The following is a 20,575-nucleotide window of genomic DNA, read 5'->3' on the forward strand; positions in this document are numbered from 1 at the left end:
CAATTGCCCAAACCCTAAGCTAAAAATAAAACCCACCCAATAAACCCTTTAAAAAGCCTAACACTAACCCTCTAAGATTAACTTACAGTTTTGAAGACCGGACATCCATCCTCAACAAAGCTGGGAGAAGTCTTCATTGAAGTGGCAAGAAGTCCACAACGAAGCAGGGAGAAGTCTTCATCCAAGCCGGCAGAAGTGGTCAGCCAATCGGAATTAAAGGTGAAAAAAACCTATTGGCTGATGCAATCAGCCAATAGGATTGAGCTTCAATTCTATTCACTGATACAATCAGCCAATAGGATTGAGCTTGCATTCTATTGGCTGATTGGAACAGGGCAAGCAGCAAAAAATTATTTGACAACTACTGACATTTTTGGCCAACACACATAGGATCAATGCAAAAAAAAATAATTCTGTACATGCATGTGAAGCATAGCTAGATATTCTCAGTGCACCAGTATATTAAATACTGCAGCTGCTCTGAGTGCCAGTGGGGCTTGTATAATGTTAACAATTAACAAATGAGTCATTACTAGAAGGTACAAGCACCTTAGGCTCTTTGAGCAAGTGCTGTGTTTAAAATTCTGGTGCACAATGCATACTTAAATACACTTTTGAAACAGCTATAACTTTTATAGAAAGCATTTTTGCTACTACATACATGTATTGTATATTGCTAAAATGCTTCTATTCAAAACGGAAATGCATCCAAATGGCTTCCAATTTAAGTTGGCATTTCCCTTTAACTTTAGGATGACCAGTTTGAGGACACACATGAGCCCAAGGTAATACATCCTTTCTTAGACCCTCTGCAACACACAAACTTCTCATCAGAGGGAAACTATTGGGAGGTATTTACTCTTGGGCTAATCAGAGTCTTTAGTGGTAAGAGCTCCAATAAAATGTACTTAAGGAATTATAAAGGATCGTTGTTCAAAAGAAAGATCTTCTACATCAAACTGACAAAGCATCTGCGTTTACATTTTTGGCACTTGTTATGTAATACAGGATGCAAGTGAAGCGTGAGATGAATAATGACCAGCAGTCTTGACAATTGAATTTAAGCGTCTAGCAGTTTGCAGGTAAAGCAAATTTTTTGATCGAAGAGTATACGGAAGGGCAGATTTGTCATGTTGTACATGATCTGACATGGTCTGGGAATATGCACAAAAATTAAAAAATGTGGCAGCACAACAGACTTTTATTTGAGCTTGACAAAGGGATATATTCCCGAAACGTTGCTCTGCTGTTTTCCCTGTGTGTTTAAAATAAAAGTCTGTTGTGGTGCCACATTTTGAATTTTTGTGCATATTTTGAGGGGTTTGTGGTGCCCCTGTGGCGTGCATGCAGTACCCTCAGTGCTGGACACTTTCTGATTAATGGTCTGGGAATATCTCAGGATATAATCAAGATAAATATTTACTATCTGGTTCAGATAATTTCAAAAAAAGTCATTCAGAAAACTTAAAAACTGGGGAGTTGCACAACTTAAAAGGCATCACTAGATATTCGTAATGGCCGTATCTTATGTTGAATGCAATTTTTCCATTCATCGCCTTACTTGATGCAAATCAGATTATAGGCTCCTCAATGATCTAGTTTTGTAAATAAGTGTAAATAAGTGGGACTTATGCTATTGTTCATTCCCTCGTTAAGTGCTTCTCTCTTTTAATTTATGCAAATTATGACTCTTAGGGAAGTCTCCCTAATTGTGATGCGGGAATCCATATGTGGACCCGTTGCTCAGTGGGGTAGGGGGCTCAGTTTAGGGGGTAGGTAAGGTAGCTGGCGGCGGGGTAGGTGCTCACTTTAGGGGGTAGGTAAGGTAGATGGCGGCGGGGTAGGGGGCTCAGTTTAGGGGATAGGTAAGGTAGATGGCGGCGGTGTAAGGACTCACATTAGGGAGTATGTAATGTAGCTTGCGACGGTGTAAGGGGATCACATTAGGGGGTTATACTTTTAATGTAGGTGGCGGCGGGGTCCGTGTGTGGCGGTTTAGGGGTTAATAACTTTATTAGGGATTGCGGCGGGGGATCGCGGTTGACAGGTAGATAGACATTGCGCATGCGTTAGGTGTTAGGTTTATTTTGCAGCTAGTTTAGGGAGCTACGGGGCTCCAATAGACAGCGTAAGGCTTACTACGGCTGCATTTTGTGGCGAGGTGAAAATGGAGTAAGATTTCTCCATTTTCGCCACGTAAGTCCTTACGCTGTATATTGGATACCAAACTGCGCTGGTTTGGTATAACTGCCTATGGCCCAAAAAACTATGGGCGACGGCAGAAATATACGGGCGTAACTTCTAGGTTACGCCGTATATAGGATACCAAACCAGCGCAAATTTCGATGTTGCCTGCTTTTGCGGGCGACGCTGCATATCGGATCGGTCCCGAGGTAATTACAGAGGTAAAAAGTATATTTCTATAACAGTGTTGGTTATGCAAAACTGGGGAATGGTAAATAAAGACATGGGGCTCCATGTACTAAGCTGTCTGCGAGGTCTTCGTAACTATTTTCGTCTAAATTTCTGCGTGCGGATCAATAACCGTATGTACTATCCCACGAATCCATTGAAAACCTTATATTAAAAAACGGCGAGCGAACTTGCCCGCAAATCTTGAATTCTCGTCTTTTTTGTAGCTAGAAAATACTCGCTCGACATAAATCTCGCACAAAACAGGAATTACTAAACTATCTATTTCTACGCTCGTGAATTTCTCCGCACCTACCTCGTTAAAAATCCCTCGCCAGCTAATAGGTGGCGAGCACCATAATTAACAATAGGGTCTATCAGATCAACACCTACAACTGATTTAAAAGAGGTGTACAATTGAATGGTTACTCACTTTTGATCCTGTTAGCCATTATGGAGACACTTCTTCAACTTTATATTGTTCGTCTGATGCAAATGAGGGGTAGAAGGCAAATTCGTCAACCTGATGCCCCAAATCCGGTTCGAAGAAGGCGATTACGAGTACAGCGGGTATTCCTTCCTCGGGTTCCTTTAGATGCCCTTTCCGATCGAGAGGTTATTCAAAGGTTCCGTCTGGATCGACATTCAATATTGTCTTTATATGCTCAAATAGCACATTTTCTAGAGCCTGTGACGGCTCGTTCAAGGGCCATTCCCGGAATACTAAAGTTTCTTGCTGCCTTGCACTTTTTTGCCACCGGATCATTTCAGGCAGTGTCCAGCGTCATCATTGGTTTCAGTCAGTCTGCCTTTTCTCGTCATCTTTCCAAAGTTATCGATGCACTCATGCATATATTCCCCGAATATGTTTGTCTACCATCTACCACAGAAGAGTGGCAATCGATAAAGTCGCAATTCTACAGTGTGGCTGGAATGCCAAATGTTCTTGGGGCAATAGACTGTACCCATATTGCAGTTCGACCGCCACGGTTACGGGAGGAGATTTACCGCAACCGAAAGTCCTGCCATTCCTTGAATGTACAGATGGTTTGTGACCCCAAAATGAGAATTATCAGCGTGAGATCAAATTACCCTGGCTCCTGCCATGACGCTTATATCCTGCGGCAGACTGGACTGTACCAAAAATTCGAAAATGGGGAAATGCCAGAGGGATGGTTATTAGGTAAGCTTGAATTGAACTCAACCAAAATTTTTAAAGGTTTTTTAAAGAGCATGTAATTTTAAACGACTTTCAAATTGACTTTTTATTCTTTTTATATCAATTGTTGAAAATCATCTCTAGATATATGCTCAATAGCTGCCGATTGGTTGATGCACCTAGAGGCCTTGTTTGATTGGCTCACATTTGTGCATTGATATTTTTTCAACAAAGGATATATAAATAAATTTTGAAAAAAAAACACATTATATAATTAAATTTTTAATTTGTTACTATAAATTTATACTAATTTGACGCTAGCCTCAATAACTAATAAAAATTATTTTGTCTTTTTGGAATGACTTACATCAATATTTTTTTTTTTTAATTACAGGGGATGCCGGTTACCCTTGTTATGAATGGCTTCTGACACCCTATAATAACCCCCAACTCCGGAAACATATTCGTTTTAATGAAGCACACAAGAGCACAAGGGGTGTCATCGAAAGGACTTTTGGATTATTGAAAATGAGGTTCCGATGTCTGGACAGATCTGGCGGTGCAATGCAGTATTCTACAGAAAAAGTAGCAAGAATCATCTTAGTTTGCTGTGTCTTGCATAATATTGCCACCAAAAGAGGATGCCCCATTGATGACGATATTGCCATGCCTTTTAATGACTTTCCAGAAGAAATTTTCAGAGAAAACACCAATAGACGTGGCATGGCCACAAGGGATATGGTTTCTGACCAATATTTCGAAGATTGATCTTTCTCTAACAATTTGTTCATCTTATGTAAATTGTGTTCTGCATTTTTTTTTTTTTTTTTCAAATAAAATTTGTGTGCAACATCATCATATTGTTATTTCTTTGTAGCCCTTTTTCTAAACAAACCTTATTTTCATTGTTCACACCCCAAAAATAAATTAAACAGAATTTTTTTTAAATGAAAATAATATAACAATTTATTTTAAGTTCAAAAGGCAACAAGAATAAGAATTATAACTATTTCTATCCTAATACAACTAATATATTTACATAACTAAAAAAGTTCAACATTTATCTATTCAAAAGGTTACATATTAGACTTACTATTCTACATTTAACCAGTGATTTTGTTACATAGTAATTGTATCAAATATAAATGAATCACAAAATTTGAGAATATATATATTGGTAGTGTTATCTGTGGTCAATGACCTAGGATATAGTGATGTACTAAAAAAAAGATTATCCATGACGATATATTTATATCGTCATTGTTCATTCCTCATGCAAAATTTATCGTTCCAACAGAAATTTAATATAATATTGGTTATTAATGGTTAGTCGGATCAACAATATTATTCATGTTACATTGTATTAGAAAAATAAAGATTCAACAAAAAATAATGCTACATTGTAAAAATAGTCATGCGTCAATTTGATTGACAAGTATAGTTGTGACGTCAGATACTAACATGTCGCTAACGGAGCCTTTCACAGCTGGAGAAATAGTCATTCTGGTATATGCAATGGAACGATATTTTCCTCATCGTATGGGAGGAGTTCGATTGGTAAAGCAGGACAGTCGTGATCATATTATATACGAAATGATAAGAAGGATGTATAGAGTATCAAAGATAAAAAGGACAAGACGTCAATGCCTAAGAAAGTACAGCGATTTGAGGCGTAGGGAAATTAATTATTACAATTCAATTAAATGACTAATAAGAAACTGTAAGTATAAATGTTTAGTGTTACTTATAGTAAGTTTCAATTTTAATAGTTATTGATAGTAAGTCCAATAACTGCGTCATCTTTTACCTTTCACCATTGATTGATTTGCAATAATAGTAGGAACAAGGGACAACACATTTGACTTTCAGTATTCCGTTAAAACTTTTCTATCTGAACATTGAAAGACAAAAATTATGTTCATTGTTCCTTTAGCTTTAATAGACTGTTATTTATAGTATCTTATTTTTTTATAAAGCTATTCACCTTTAAGTAAGCTATATACTTGTTGATTAAACTAGAATGTACTGTCTAATAATCCTTTAATTAATAGAAATCTCAAAATCCAATTTTACATTGATAGTAGCATTCGATAATCGATTTAATCATATATTTTTATTATTATTAATACAGAAAATGTTTGTTTTTAGTATATCTTCAACTTGCATATATGAAATGAAAATTAACATCTATTAATCATTACAACTATAAAAATAAAGTCAATTTTTACAAACAGATATGAAAAAATCAAAATCAAAAACTCAAAAAATTCCACGTTATTTAAGAGAAATAAGGATTGAAACGCCAAATAGTGGGATCACTTCACCACCCCTTCCTTTGACACTTATGGACATACCAATGACTCCCAAAAATAACAGAGCAGTGAAAAAAATGGCTGTCAACACTCAAAAAGGTACATAACTATAGAACAGCGTTAACAAGGTTTTATAAATTGTAAATAAAATAAATAATAATTAAAAAAAAAATTATGTTTAATAATCTAATGCACATTTAGATATCCCTGGATGTTCTTATGAAGAAATTCCATCCTTTGAAAAAGAACCAAATTATTATTTTGATCTTGAGGTCGATGAGCCATGCACAAAAGATGATGATACTAATCTTGGAAGAGGTATTAGAATTTTTGTTTTTTAGGGAAGTGAAATATAGAAAAAATAATGTAATTTTAATTTTAATTTTTTATATATTTATAAAAAGGTCAACCTTTGGACAAAGCGGTACAAGTTGAAATAGAATTGGATGGCATGGTATACGCAACAAGTAATGATATTGGACAAAACATGTTTCCTCCTAAAAAAAATCTGATAGACAAAGGTATTTTATTTAGTTACCTTTGTCAAAAATAGAATAATTGTAAAAACAATAAATTAAAAATTAAAAATTTTATTTATTTATTTTACTTTAGCCTCTGGTTCAAGCGATGCTTACACATTAGAGGAAAAAATTGTGCAGACAGAAAATTATATGGATATCATACCTCCCAAAGAAAATGAAGGTATATACAGATATCAATATATTATTTATATTTTGTTATGTGATTAATATGTGAATTTAATTTATTTTTATTTATTTTAAGGTATAGAAGTTTTTGAAGAAAAAATCGATGAAAGCACACAAACTTTTTTGGATGATAACTTCAAAATTAAATTGGCAAAAATTAGGTCTACAATGGGAATGTTGATGGAGCAAGTTGATTTTTTGTACAAGAAATATGGCATTTAGTATTTTTTTTTTAAATAAATCTTTTAAAGCACTTTCTATTGTTTTGAAAAAAAAAATTTACAAATTTAGAAACATCCAAAAAAAAGGGATGATGAGTGTTTGTTATAAAAATCGAAATTTTTGTTCTTTTTTTTTACCATTTCATAAAAAAAAAATATATTGTAAGCAATAAAAAAAAAATTTCAATGAAAAAAAATTTGGATTCATTCTTTTTTCAAAAATTTTAATAAAAAACACCAAAAATTATTTTTAAAAATATTAGTGCAACTCGAAAATATAAATATATTTTGAACAAAAATATAAAACAAATCAAAAAGTGCAACATCAAAAACAGTATAAACTCAAGTTATTAATACAATTAATAAAGATGTCTATCACTACTGTCCTGGCCTATTTGGTTCAGAAGGACCCTGTCTTTCACGAATAATGGACAGGAGAGAATTCATTGTTTGTTCTGCGAGGCGTAATGAACGGTTTATCTGTTCGTTGTGCTCCTCGTCCATTCGCCTCTGCCAATCAAACCTCTCTCTGTCTAACTGCAATTGTCTTTCTGCTAATGATGCACTTCGGTCCAGGTGTGCGATTAAAACATTCTGTAACTCTCTATGATCCACCCTATATTGTCTAGCAAGAGAGATCATTTCATTGAGACAGACATCATCCACTTCTTCAATTTCATTGTTGCCAGGTACCACAGGTCTTTCATTAGATTGTGTTTCTGCTGGCTCTACATTTCCTTGAATTGTTTGTTCTTGTACTTCTGCTTCATCAGGGACAGGTTCATGGATCTCCATTGGTTGTGCATCCATGATATCATCCAACAAATCTGGGGTCTCACTTCCATGATCCCTGGATTAAAGTTCCTCCTCCTCAGGTCTTTCTGGTTGTACAGCAACCAGGTTTAAGATGACCTCCCTCGATGACTCCTCTGGATCTGTGAAAATTAAAAATAAAAAAATAAATATATATGAATATATTAAGATTTTAATATCTATATAAAAATATAATGTAGATATATAAATATATATATATAATTTTTTTTTAACGATTTTTGTTCATAAAAAAATAAAATACTAACAAAATATTTAGTAGCAGCTGTGAATATGTACTATGGAAAAAAGGCAGCACTCACATGTCATTTGTAACTAAAATTCAACTGTTCATAACACAAAATTAAATAATCTTTTTTTTTTTTTTTTTAGAAAATTTAATGAAGCTTTTGTATTATTAAATGCTCTTTTTAATTTTAAATGACGAGTGATTGATGCCTTTTTATGATCTAAAATTCTAAATATATCTATCTATATATATAAATGTGTATATATATAGATATATATATATATATGTATATATATATATATATATATATATAGATAGCAATATATATATTTTTATTTATATAAATATATATCTTTATATATCCAAAAAATAATAATATATATGAAGATGTTGCTATCTTGATATTTATGTATAAGAAGAAAATTAAAAAAAAAAGGAATGTATTAATAGTACAGATTCTCACCATCAAACAACCGTGGAGAACTTCCCGTCATGTTCCGAAAAAGATGTCCAAGGTCAGCTATGATAAAAAAAAATATATATATATATATATATATTAAATTAAAATTTCTTTAGTGAAAAATCCAAAATAAAAAAATTACAATAAATCAATGTTATCTATATGGCCTAAGTGAGCAAACACTACCACGCTTTTAAAAGAAAACAAAAAAAAAATCGAATTCAAGTAATTAGATTTTTTGAGAGAAAGCGAATTTCGGTTAGCTTTGACCAGTATGACCAGTGGAGAATGGAAAAAATGAAAATATATTGTTTACCTGTACCTCTACCAACACTGGTTTCAGGGGTGCTGGTACGGATATCTGGAAGTGTATCCGCTGATAAAAAGGTATGGCTAGCAGATGATGTGCTTCTTATCGTTTGCCCAATAACGACACCACCACTAGTCATCGACGTCCCAGAGGAGGTTGATGGAATGGCTGAAGCAGGGTCATCACCACCCCTAGCTGTCACGGATTGTGGTCGAGCTGTTAAGAGATAAATAAAATCAATCGTTATTCATGTTTCGATCCATAGAAGATCAATAAACAACTAATATTTAAAATTTTAAATAGTGGTTATTGAAAGGGACAGTGTAGCACACACAATAGTAACCAGGTTGAAGAATTTGAATGTAAAAATTAAAAATTTTTGTAGACACTCAAGGTTGTTTGTATTGAAACTGTTTTGTAAAGCTTGTTTCTAGTATTTAAAAAGTGTTGAGTACTTTGTTTGACATAAAACAATAGTCCTGTGTTTATGTAATCTTTCATTCTATTCATTATTCATTCTATTATATTCTTTAATTCTATTCATTCATTGTATTATGTATCAACAAGCTGTTATAAGTGTTATTTGAACTTGTCATTTAATTACCTTGTTAACAATTAACTGTAAACGAAAAAGAGTCGTCTGCTCATTTGCTAATTAAATGACAAGTTCAAAGAATACTTATAAGAGCTTGTTGATACATCATAAATTAGTTGAATGAATGAATAGAATGAATAGAATGAATAGAATGAAAGAATAATGAATAGAATGAAAGATTACAAAAACACAGGACTATTGTTTTATGTGAAACCAACTATTCAAGTTTTTTTTAAATAATAGCATTTAAACACTCATTAATCCGCTTAAAAAACAATATCTTGAAATTATATATACACTAATGTTGAGAGTGTGTATCTGCATGTGTAAGTGTATAATATTAGTGTGTGTGTATCTGCATGTATAAGTGTATATTTTTTGGTCTGTATACATGCTTGTCTAATGTATACTGTAACGTTTGTTTTTGTGAATTTGTAGGTTTATACTATGCCGGTGTATATGCATTTTATTATCATTTAAAAAAAAATATTATTAAAACTACAATTTGTCTACAAAAATATAGCACTGTATTTTCAAATGATCGTTGAATACAGAGCTCACATAGCAATAACAATATTGTTTGGCGCAGCTTTTGATTTGATGAATAGGGACATTAAACCACAAAAGATTTGTTCATCAGTCATAAAGAAATTAAGATTTTAAAATAGATCGAAATTTACTTCCATTAAAGGCGTCTATTTACAATTAGCTAGTAAGCAGTTCTAAATATGCTTTTCATCAAAGGATATCAAGAAAATGAAGTAAATTAAAATAGAATTGTTATTTATAAAGCAATACAAAAATAAAGCAATAATAGGACTATATTCTGCATAATCAAAATTGGCGCCAATAAATATTGATTTTCCAAAATATAATTAAATGTTAAATATTTTTATAAACCGACTCCACTGGAAAATTACAATATGATCATCAGTCAATTTAAAAAATAGTAATTATATTAATGTTTTACATCTTCGGTCGCTATCACAATCATCTGTGATCATGAATATTACATTACATACGTTATTGGTTAAGCTATACAAAAATCTAACAGTAATCTGCATTGATGTAACGTAATCAAAATTGACGCACCAAAAAATTGATTTGAAAAAATATCTTTACAAGATAGATATTTGGATAAACCAACTCTAATGGATAATTACAATATGATCATCATTCAATTCAAATAATAGTAATTCGATAATTGTTTTACATCTTCGGTCGCTATCACAATCATCTGTGATCATGAATATTACATTACATACGTTATTGGTTAAGCTATACAAAAATCTAGCATTAATCTGCATTGATTTAACTTAATCAAAATTGACGCACCAAAAAATTGATTGGACAAAATATCTTTACAAGATACATATTTGTATAAACCAACTCTAATGGATAATTACAATATGATCAACATTCAATTTAAATTATAGTAATTCGATAAATGTTTTACCTCTTAGGTCGCTATCACAATCATCTGTGATCCCGATGATTACTTCTGGGCCTAAACGCTGCACCAGTCTCTGCTCGTAATCATTAAGATCAGCGACATAAGCTGTTCCACCTCCGGTAGCACGGGTTGAATTTTTTTCTTTTGCCAATTTGGCTTTTGCAAATCGTTTGATGTCGTTGTACCTTTTTTTTATTTGATCAACGTCCTTTTTCCCAGGTCCCTGAGCACTGACAGCATCACTTATCCGGGTCCATATACTTTTTTTACGGATACTAGACGTTTGCTTCGAACGACAACCAAATAAATAGTCATACGAGTCTAGCACCATATCGACAAGAACCAGGTTCTGCTGATGTGAGAAGTGGGGATTCTTCGATTTGGACTGTGAATCAGATCGAGAAGTAGCCATACTTAATTTATCGATAACAATAAAAGTCAGTAAAGCTACAAGTTCTTGAAATATGCAGTCTGAAAAACTTTATTAAATAGAGCTTATATAGTTCTGCAATATGTTCCCGCGACAAAGCTGACGTTTCTGACACCTTGCAGTCACGTGGGACAAACATGACTGACAGTTTGTAAGCGATTAATAGTACATTCGCAAATAGCGAGGCGTCATATGTATGAATCATTCGCCAGTGCTCGATGCGGATTAGACGCGCCTTTTTTTTTAATAGTTTTTAGTACATATGGCGGGCGGGCAACATCTCGCTAGCTGCGAGTTAGAGCGAGTCGAGCAAACACGTTGTCGGCGAAAAAATTGATGCTTTAGTACATGGAGCCCATGATCTATCTTTTTAAACAATAACATTTTTGGTGTTTACAATCCCTTTAATCGCTGATTCCCTTTTCAGGGCATCTTTTTTTTTAGGATGCTTTTTTTCAGTAAAGGGCTTAATCACTGATTCCCTTTTCACTTGCCATACTTGTGAATACAATGAGCGATATTTATCAAGCCGTCAACCGCAAATACGCTGGAATTCCGCAGCGTAATTGTGGCAAGCCTGATTCGACCTAGTTATCAAAGCCTACAGACCAGCAAAAGTTGAAATTTGTGACGTAACATATGATCCACTGGTCTCAATCCAACACAGATCGATGCTTACGTCATTACAGATGTTCCGAATACAAATTCAGCACTATCTGACAACTTTTGCAAGTTATCAAATTTCTAACACTATTCCGGCCCAGCGTACCTGTTTTTCAATCCGCCACCCTGGAGGCCGCAGATTCCATAGGAATCAATGGGAGTCTGAAATCAGTGAAATCTTATGTTAGATGCTGCCAGATATCCCATTGATTTATATGGTAGAAAACCAGTAAAGTTTACACCTAACACCCTAACATAAGCCCTGAGTCTAAACACCCCTAATCTGCTGCCCCGACATCGCCGCCACCTACATAAAGTTATTAACCCCTATCCCGCCACTCCCGGAGCCCACCGCAACTAAATAAATGTATTAACCCCTATCCCGCTGCTCCAGGAGCCCACCGCAACTAAATAAATGTATTAACCCCTATCCTGCCGCTCCCAGGGCCCACCGCATCTAAATAAATGTATTAACCCTATCCCGTCGCTCCCGGACCCCTCTGCAACTGTAATAAAATTATTAACCCCCTAAACCCCTGTCCACCCACATCACTACCACTAACTAAACCTATTAACCCCTAAACCACCAGACCCCACATCGCCATAAACTAAATTAAGCTATTAACCCCTAAACAACCCGCTAACTTTACATTATAATTACCTCATCCCTATCTTATAATACATTTAAATTTACCTTTAGAATTAAATTAAACTATATTAAAATATGAATTAACCTACCCTATTATACTACAATTACATTAAACTATATTAAACTATTAATTAACCTACCCTAACTATTATACTAAAATTACATTAAACTATATTAAACTATTAATTAACCTACCCTAACTATTATACTAAAATTATATTAAACTACCAATTAAATTAACTATATTACATATTTAAAAACCTAACCCTACTCAAATTATTTAAATCTACAATTAAAAATTACTAACGCCTAGATTTAGAGTTCTGCATTAGCTGTCCAAACCAGCGTTAGGGGCTCCTAACGCTGGTTTTTACCGCCCTCTGGTATTTGGAGTCAGTCAGGAAAGGGTCTAATGCTCACTTTCCAGCCGCGACTTTTCCATACCGCAGATCCCCTTACGTCAATTGCGCATCCTATCTTTTCAATGGGATCTTTCTAACGCCGGTATTTAGAGTCTTGGCTGAAGTGAGCGTTAGAACTCTAACGACAAAACTCCAGCCGCAGAAAAAAGTCAGAAGTTAAGAGCTTTCTGGGCTATTGCCGGTTCGTAAAGCTCTTAACTACTGTGCTCTAAAGTACACTAACACCCATAAACTACCTATGCACCCCTAAACCGAGGTTCCCCCATATCGCCGCCACTCTAATAACATTTTATAACCCCTTATCTGCCAAACGCACACCGCCGCAACCTACAATCAGCCAATCAGATTCAAGTTCAATCCGATTGGCTGATTGGATCAGCCAATCAGATTGAGCTTGCATTCTATTGGCTGATCGGAACAACCAATAGAATGCGAGCTCAATCTGATTGGCTGATTGGATCAGCCAATCGGATTGAACTTGAATCTGATTGTCTGATTCAATCAGCCAATCAGATTTTTCCTACCTTAATTCCGATTGGCTGATAGAATCCTATCAGCCAATCAGAATTTGAGGGACGCCATCTTGGATGACATCACTTAAAGGAACGTTCATTCGTCGGGAGTCGCCGGAAGAAGAGGATGGATCCGCGTCAGCTGCTTCAAGATGGTCCCGCTCCGGATGGATGAAGATAAAAGACACCGCCTGGATGAACATGTCTACCGGTCCGGATGTCCTCTTCTTGCCGGATAGGATGAAGACTTCGGACCCTCTTCTGGACCTCTTCTGGCCGGATAGGATGAAGTCTTCGGACCCTCTTCTGGACGGATCGGTGATACCCGGCGTGGTGAAGATAAGGTAGGGAGATCTTCAGGGGCTTAGTGTTAGGTTTTTTAAGGGGTGTTTGGGTTAGATTAGGGGTATGTGGGTGGTGGGTTGTAATGTTGGGGGGGTATTGTATGTTTATTTAAATGCAAAAGAGCTGTTTTCTTTGGGGCATGCCCCGCAAAAGGCCCTTTTAAGGGCTGGTAAGGTAAAAGAGCTGTTAACTTTTTATTTTAGAATAGTGTAGGGTATTTTTTTATTTTGGGGGGCTTTGTTATTTTTTTAGGGGGCTTAGAGTAGGTGTAATAAGTTTAAAATTCTTGTAATCTTTTTTTATTTTTTTTAATTTAGTGTTTGTTTTTTTTTTGTAATTTAGTTTAGTTGATTTAATTGTAGATAATTGTAGATAGTTTAGTTAATTAATTTATTGATAGTATAGTGTTAGGTTTAATTGTAACTTAGGTTAGGATTTATTTTACAGGTAATTTTGTAATTATTTTAACTAGGTAGCTATTAAATAGTTATTAACTATTTAATAGCTATTGTACCTAGTTAAAATAAATACAAAGTTGCCTGTAAAATAAATATAAATCCTAAAATAGCTACAATATAATTATAATTTATATTGTAGCTATATTAGGGTTTATTTTACAGGTAAGTATTTAGCTTTAAATAGGATTAATTTATTTTGTTAGATAAAAATTATATTTAACTTAGGGGGTTAGGGTTAGACTTAGCTTTAGGGGTTAATACATTTATTATAGTAGCGGCGAGGTCCGGTCGGCAGATTAGGGGTTAATACTTGAAGTTAGGTGTCGGCGATGTTAGGGAGGGCAGATTAGGGGTTAATACTATTTATTATAGGGTTTTTGAGGCGGGAGTGAGGCGGTTTAGGGGTTAATACATTTATTATAGTGGCGGCGAGGTCCGGTCGGCAGATTAGGGGTTAAGAAGTGTAAGTAGGTAGCGGCGACGTTGGGGGGGGGGGCAGATTAGGGGGTAATAAATATAATATAGGGGTCGGCGATGTTAGGGGCAGCAGATTAGGGGTACATAGGGATAATGTAGGTTGCGGCGGTGTACGGAGCGGCAGATTAGGGGTTAATAATAAAATGCAGGGGTCAGCGATAGCGGGGGCGGCAGATTAGGGGTTAATAAGTGTAAGGTTAGGGGTGTTTAGACTCGGGGTACATGCTAGGGTGTTAGGTGCAGACTTAGGAAGTGTTTCCCCATACGAAACAATGGGGCTGCGTTAGGAGCTGAACACTGCTTTTTTTGCAGGTGTTAGGTTTTTTTTCAGCTCAAACTGGCCCATTGTTTCCTATGGGGATATCGTGCACGAGCACGTTTTTGAAGCTGGTCGCGTCCGTAAGCAACGCTGGTGTTTAGAGTTGCAGTGGCGGTAAATTATCCTCTACGCTCCCTTTTTGGAGCCTAACGCAGCCCTTCAGAGAATTCTAAATACCAGCGTTGTTTAAAAGGTGCGGGGGGAAAAAAACACGCGTAGCTAACGCACCCCTTCTAACGCAAAACTCTAAATGTAGGCGTCAGTTAAAAAAATGTAAAGTTAGCGGGTTGTTAGGTTTACGGGTTAATAGCTTAATTTAGTTTATGGTGATGTGGGGGGCTGGCGGTTTAAGGGTTAATATGTTTAGTTAGTCATAGTGATGTGGGAGGCCAAGGTTTATGGGGTTAATACATTTATTTTGTTGTGGAGGGGTCCGGGAGCGGCGGGATAGGGGTTAATAACTTTATTTAGTTGCGGAGGGGTCCAGGATCGGCGGGATAGGGGTTAATACATTTATTTAGGTTGCGGCGGGGTTCGGGAGTGGCGGGATAGGGGTTAATAACTTTATTTAGGTTGTGGTGGGCTCAGGGAGCGGCGGGATAGGGGTTAAACATTTTAGTATAGTGGCGGCGTTTAGTGACAGGGTATAAAAAAAGTTGGGAAAAAGCTGAATAGCAGCAAGATCGATAACTGTTAGTTAACAACAGTCCGCTGCTCATCGCCCCGTACTTGGTGCCTGGCTTTTTGCCGGCATTTTTTATAAATATGGAGATCGTATTCTGGTCTTCGGCCGTGATGTTAGGTGATATTAGGCGAACGTATTGGTCCGGCAAATGCAGCATAAACTTCTTAAAAGGAATCTCACATTTGGCTACATATTATCCAAGCTGCTCTTGAGTTTACACTTTACATGTGTAACATATTGTTATTTGGTCTTTCACTCTATTCATTGACTCTGCAATTTTCCCTAGAGGTACCTAAGAGTGATTTTAATATACACTATACAGTTTTTTTTACTTAATAAACGTTTTATTTTATTTTAGTTTAACCCTTAATATATTAGTGTTGCTACCATTTTCCCCCCTATTCCACTCAGCTACATAGCTGCAAGTTACCAACAGTCTCCTTATTCAGGTTTTAATGTTAGTCTACGGGGTTTTTTAGGGGTGAGATTTTTTATGCAGACTTTACCTAGAGTGTTTTTTCACTGAATAAATATGGAATCTCATGGGCAAAGTGATAAACATTTTTACAATAAATGTTCTAATGTGTGTGTTTATTTAGTCCGCAACATAGACACTTTTTGTTTTTGGAATCCCCCTTTGATTAATCTATAAATTAAGTTCTCTCTTTGAAAGAAGAACTATCATACCCTTCTCAATAAGGGATCTCATATCCCTCTAGATTGCTTGCTGAATAGTTCTAGATGGTTTTCTAGATCAGATCTCATTGCCTGTTATTAACTTGATGCAGGTAGAAATGAGTAATAACTTTAAAAAAAAAGACCCAAAATATTTACCCTTTTTTATTTTAGATTTCTTAATTTTGAGCTGTCATAAAACAACATATTATATATTATTAACTGTCATGTTTAACATTTATTTGGACTATATAGCAGCAGTTTTGCAAAAATGACTTACACTGCTGCCATCTAGTGTTTAAAAGTGTATAATAAATGCATTCCTTGAAAACAACTACATATAATGCTACAGGCATGTGCATACCACCTGCCTAGGTATGATCTTCAACAAAGGATAACAAGAAAACAAAGTACATTAAATATGAAAAGTAAATTGGAAATTTGTTTTGTTTTTTAAATTTAAGAAGACTTTGGTGAGTCATGCCCTTTTGAAGATTTAGCGCTGCGGAATCTGTTGGCACTCTACAAATAACCAATAATAAATAATAAATAAATAAATAATAAGATACATTGAACTTTAAAAAGTAAAGGAAAATTGTGTAAATAATAATGGTAGCTGGTAATACGTATTTGCTGCTAACACTCATTACTTTACCATAAGCATTTGTTCCCTACGGTCAATATTCACCAGCAGTAAGTACCTAAATGCAAAAGAGAATTATCAGAAAGTGCACATCCGATATTTCTCCAACATTGGTGTGTCCGGTCCACGGCGTCATCCTTACTTGTGGGATATTCTCTTCCCCAACAGGAAATGGCAAAGAGTCCCAGCAAAGCTGGTCACATGGTCCCTCCTAGGCTCCGCCCACCCCAGTCATTCTCTTTGCCGTTGCACAGGCAACATCTCCACGGAGATGGTTAAGAGTTTTTTGGGTGTTTAAATGTAGTTTTTATTCTTCTATCAAGTGTTTGTTATTTTAAAATAGTGCTGGTATGTACTATTTACTCTGAAACAGAAAAGGATGAAGATTTCTGTTTGTAAGAGGAAGATGATTTTAGCAGACAGTAACTAAAATCGGTTGCTGTTTCCACATAGGACTGTTGAGATGAAGTAACTTCAGTTGGGGGAAACAGTTAGCAGACTTTTCTGCTTAAGGTATGACTAGCCATATTTCTAACAAGACTGTGTAATGCTGGAAGGCTGTCATTTCCCCTCATGGGGACCGGTAAGCCATTTTCTTAGTCAAACAAACAGAATAAAGGGCTTATTATGGGCTAAAAAACTGGTAGACATTTTTATGGGCTAAATCGATTGCTTTATTTGTGCATATTATTCAGATTTAGGCTAACATTTGACATTTATAATCTTGGGGAACGCTTATAAAACGGCAGGCACTGTATTGGACACCTTTTTCAGTCAGGGGGCCTTTCTAGTTATAGACTGAGCCTCATTTTCGTGCCATTAATGCGCAGTTGTTTTTTGAGAGCAGGGCATGCAGATGCATGTGTGAGGATCTAAGAATCTCTGAAAAAGCTTTTAGAAGGCGTCATTTGGTATTGTATTCCCCTCAGGGCTTGGTTGGGTCTTAGCAAAGACTATAGCTGGGACTGTATAGGGGTTAAATTGAAAAACGGCTCCGGTTCCGTTATTTTAAGGGTTAAAGCTCTGAAATTTGGTGTGCAATACTTTTAAGGCTTTAAGACACTGTGGTGAAATTTTGGTAATTTTTGAACAATTCCTTCATACTTTTTCACATATTCAGTAATAAAGTGTTTTCTGTTTGAAATTTAAAGTGACAGTAACGGTTTTATTTTAAAACGTTTTTTGTGCTTTTTTGACAAGTTTAAGCCTGTTTAACATGTCTGTACCTTCAGATAAGCTATGTACTATATGTATGAAAGCCAATGTGTCTCCCCATTTAAATTTATGTGATAATTGTGCCATAGCGTCCAAACAAATTAAGGACAGTACTGCCACAGATAATGATATTGCCCAAGATGATTCCTCAAATGAGGGGAGTAAACATGATACTACATCATCTACTACTGTGTCTTCACCAGTTTTGCCCATGCAGGAGGCCCCTAGTACATCTAGTGCGCCAATACTTATTACCATGCAACAATTAACGGCTGTAATGGATAACTCCATAGCAAATCTTTTATCCAAAATGCCTACTTATCAGAGAAAGCGCGATTGCTCTGTTTTAAACACTGAAGAGCAAGAGGACGCTGATGATAATTGTTCTGTCATACCCTCACACCAATCTGAAGGGGCCATGAGGGAAGTTTTGTCTGATGGAGAAATTTCAGATTCAGGAAAAATTTCTCATCAAGCTGAACCTGATGTTGTGACATTTAAATTTAAATTAGAACATCTCCGCGCACTGCTTAAGGAGGTGTTATCTACTCTGGATGATTGTGACAATTTTGTCATTCCAGAGAAATTATGCAAGATGGACAGGTTCCTAGAGGTTCCGGTGCCCCCCGACGCTTTTCCTATACCCAAGCGGGTGGCGGACATAGTAAATAAGGAGTGGGAAAAACCCGGCATACTTTTTGTTCCTCCCCCTATATTTAAGAAATTATTTCCTATGGTCGACCCCAGAAAGGACTTATGGCAGACAGTCCCCAAGGTCGAGGGGGTAGTTTCTACTCTAAACAAACGCACTACTATTCCTATTGAAGATAGTTGTGCTTTCAAAGATCCTATGGATAAAAAATTGGAAGGTTTGCTTAAAAAGATTTTTGTACAGCAAGGCTACCTTCTACAACCAATTTCATGCATTGTTCCTGTCACTACAGCAGCGTGGTTCTGGTTCGAGGAACTAGAAAAGTCGCTCAGTAGAGAAACTCCATATGAGGAGGTTATGGACAGAGTTCACGCACTTAAATTGGCTAACTCTTTTATTTTAGATGCCGCTTTGCAATTAGCAAGATTAGCGGCGAGAAATTCAGGGTTTGCTATCGTGGCGCGCAGAGCGCTTTGGCTAAAGTCTTGGTCAGCGGATGTATCATCCAAGACAAAATTGCTTAACATCCCTTTCAAAGGTAAAACTTTATTTGGACCTGATTTGAAAGAGATTATTTCAGACATCACTGGGGGAAAGGGCCACGCCCTTCCACAGGATAGGTCTTTTAAGGCTAAAAATAAGCCTAATTTTCGTCCCTTTCGCAGAAATGGACCAGTCTCTAATTCTGCATCCTCTAAGCAAGAGGGTAATGCCTCACAACCCAAACCAGCCTGGAAACCAATGCAAGGCTGGAACAAGGGTAAGCAGGCCAAGAAGCCTGCCACTGTTAACAAAACAGCATGAAGGAGTAGCCCCCGATCCGGGACCGGATCTGGTGGGGGGCAGACTCTCTCTCTTTGCTCAGGCTTGGGCAAGAGATGTTCAGGATCCTTGGGCGCTAGAAATAGTTTCTCAAGGTTATCTCCTGGAATTCAAGGAACTACCCCCAAGGGGAAGGTTCCACAAGTCTCACTTATCCTCAAACCAAATAAAGAGACAGACATTCTTACATTGTGTAGAAGACCTGTTAAAGTTGGGAGTGATACACCCAGTTCCAATAAAGGAACAAGGAATGGGATTTTATTCCAATCTGTTCGTAGTTCCCAAAAAAGAGGGAACGTTCAGACCAATTTTGGATTTGAAGATCCTAAACATATTTCTCAGGGTACCATCGTTCAAAATGGAAACTATTCGAACGATTCTACCTACCATCCAGGAAAGTCAATTTATGACTACCGTGGACCTAAAGGATGCGTACCTACATATTCCTATCCACAAAGAACATCATCAGTTCCTAAGGTTCGTTTTTCTGGACAAACATTACCAGTTTGTGGCTCTCCCATTCGGATTAGCCACTGCTCCAAGGATTTTCACAAAGGTGCTAGGGTCCCTTCTAGCGGTTCTAAGACCAAGGGGCATTGCAGTAGTACCTTACTTGGACGACATTCTAATACAAGCGTCGTCCCTGTCAAAAGCAAAGGCTCATACGGACATCGTTCTAGCCTTTCTCACATCTCACGGATGGAAGGTGAACAAAGAAAAGAGTTCTCTGTCCCCGTCAACAAGAGTTCCCTTCTTGGGAACAATAATAGATTCCTTAGAAATGAGGATTTTTCTGACAGAGGTCAGAAAATCAAAACTTCTAAGCTCTTGTCAAGTGCTTCATTCTGTTCCTCGTCCTTCCATAGCGCAGTGCATGGAAGTAGTAGGATTGATGGTTGCAACAATGGACATAGTTCCT

The sequence above is a fragment of the Bombina bombina genome, chromosome 1 (genome assembly GCF_027579735.1).
Source record: "Bombina bombina isolate aBomBom1 chromosome 1, aBomBom1.pri, whole genome shotgun sequence".
NCBI lineage: Eukaryota > Metazoa > Chordata > Amphibia > Anura > Bombinatoridae > Bombina > Bombina bombina.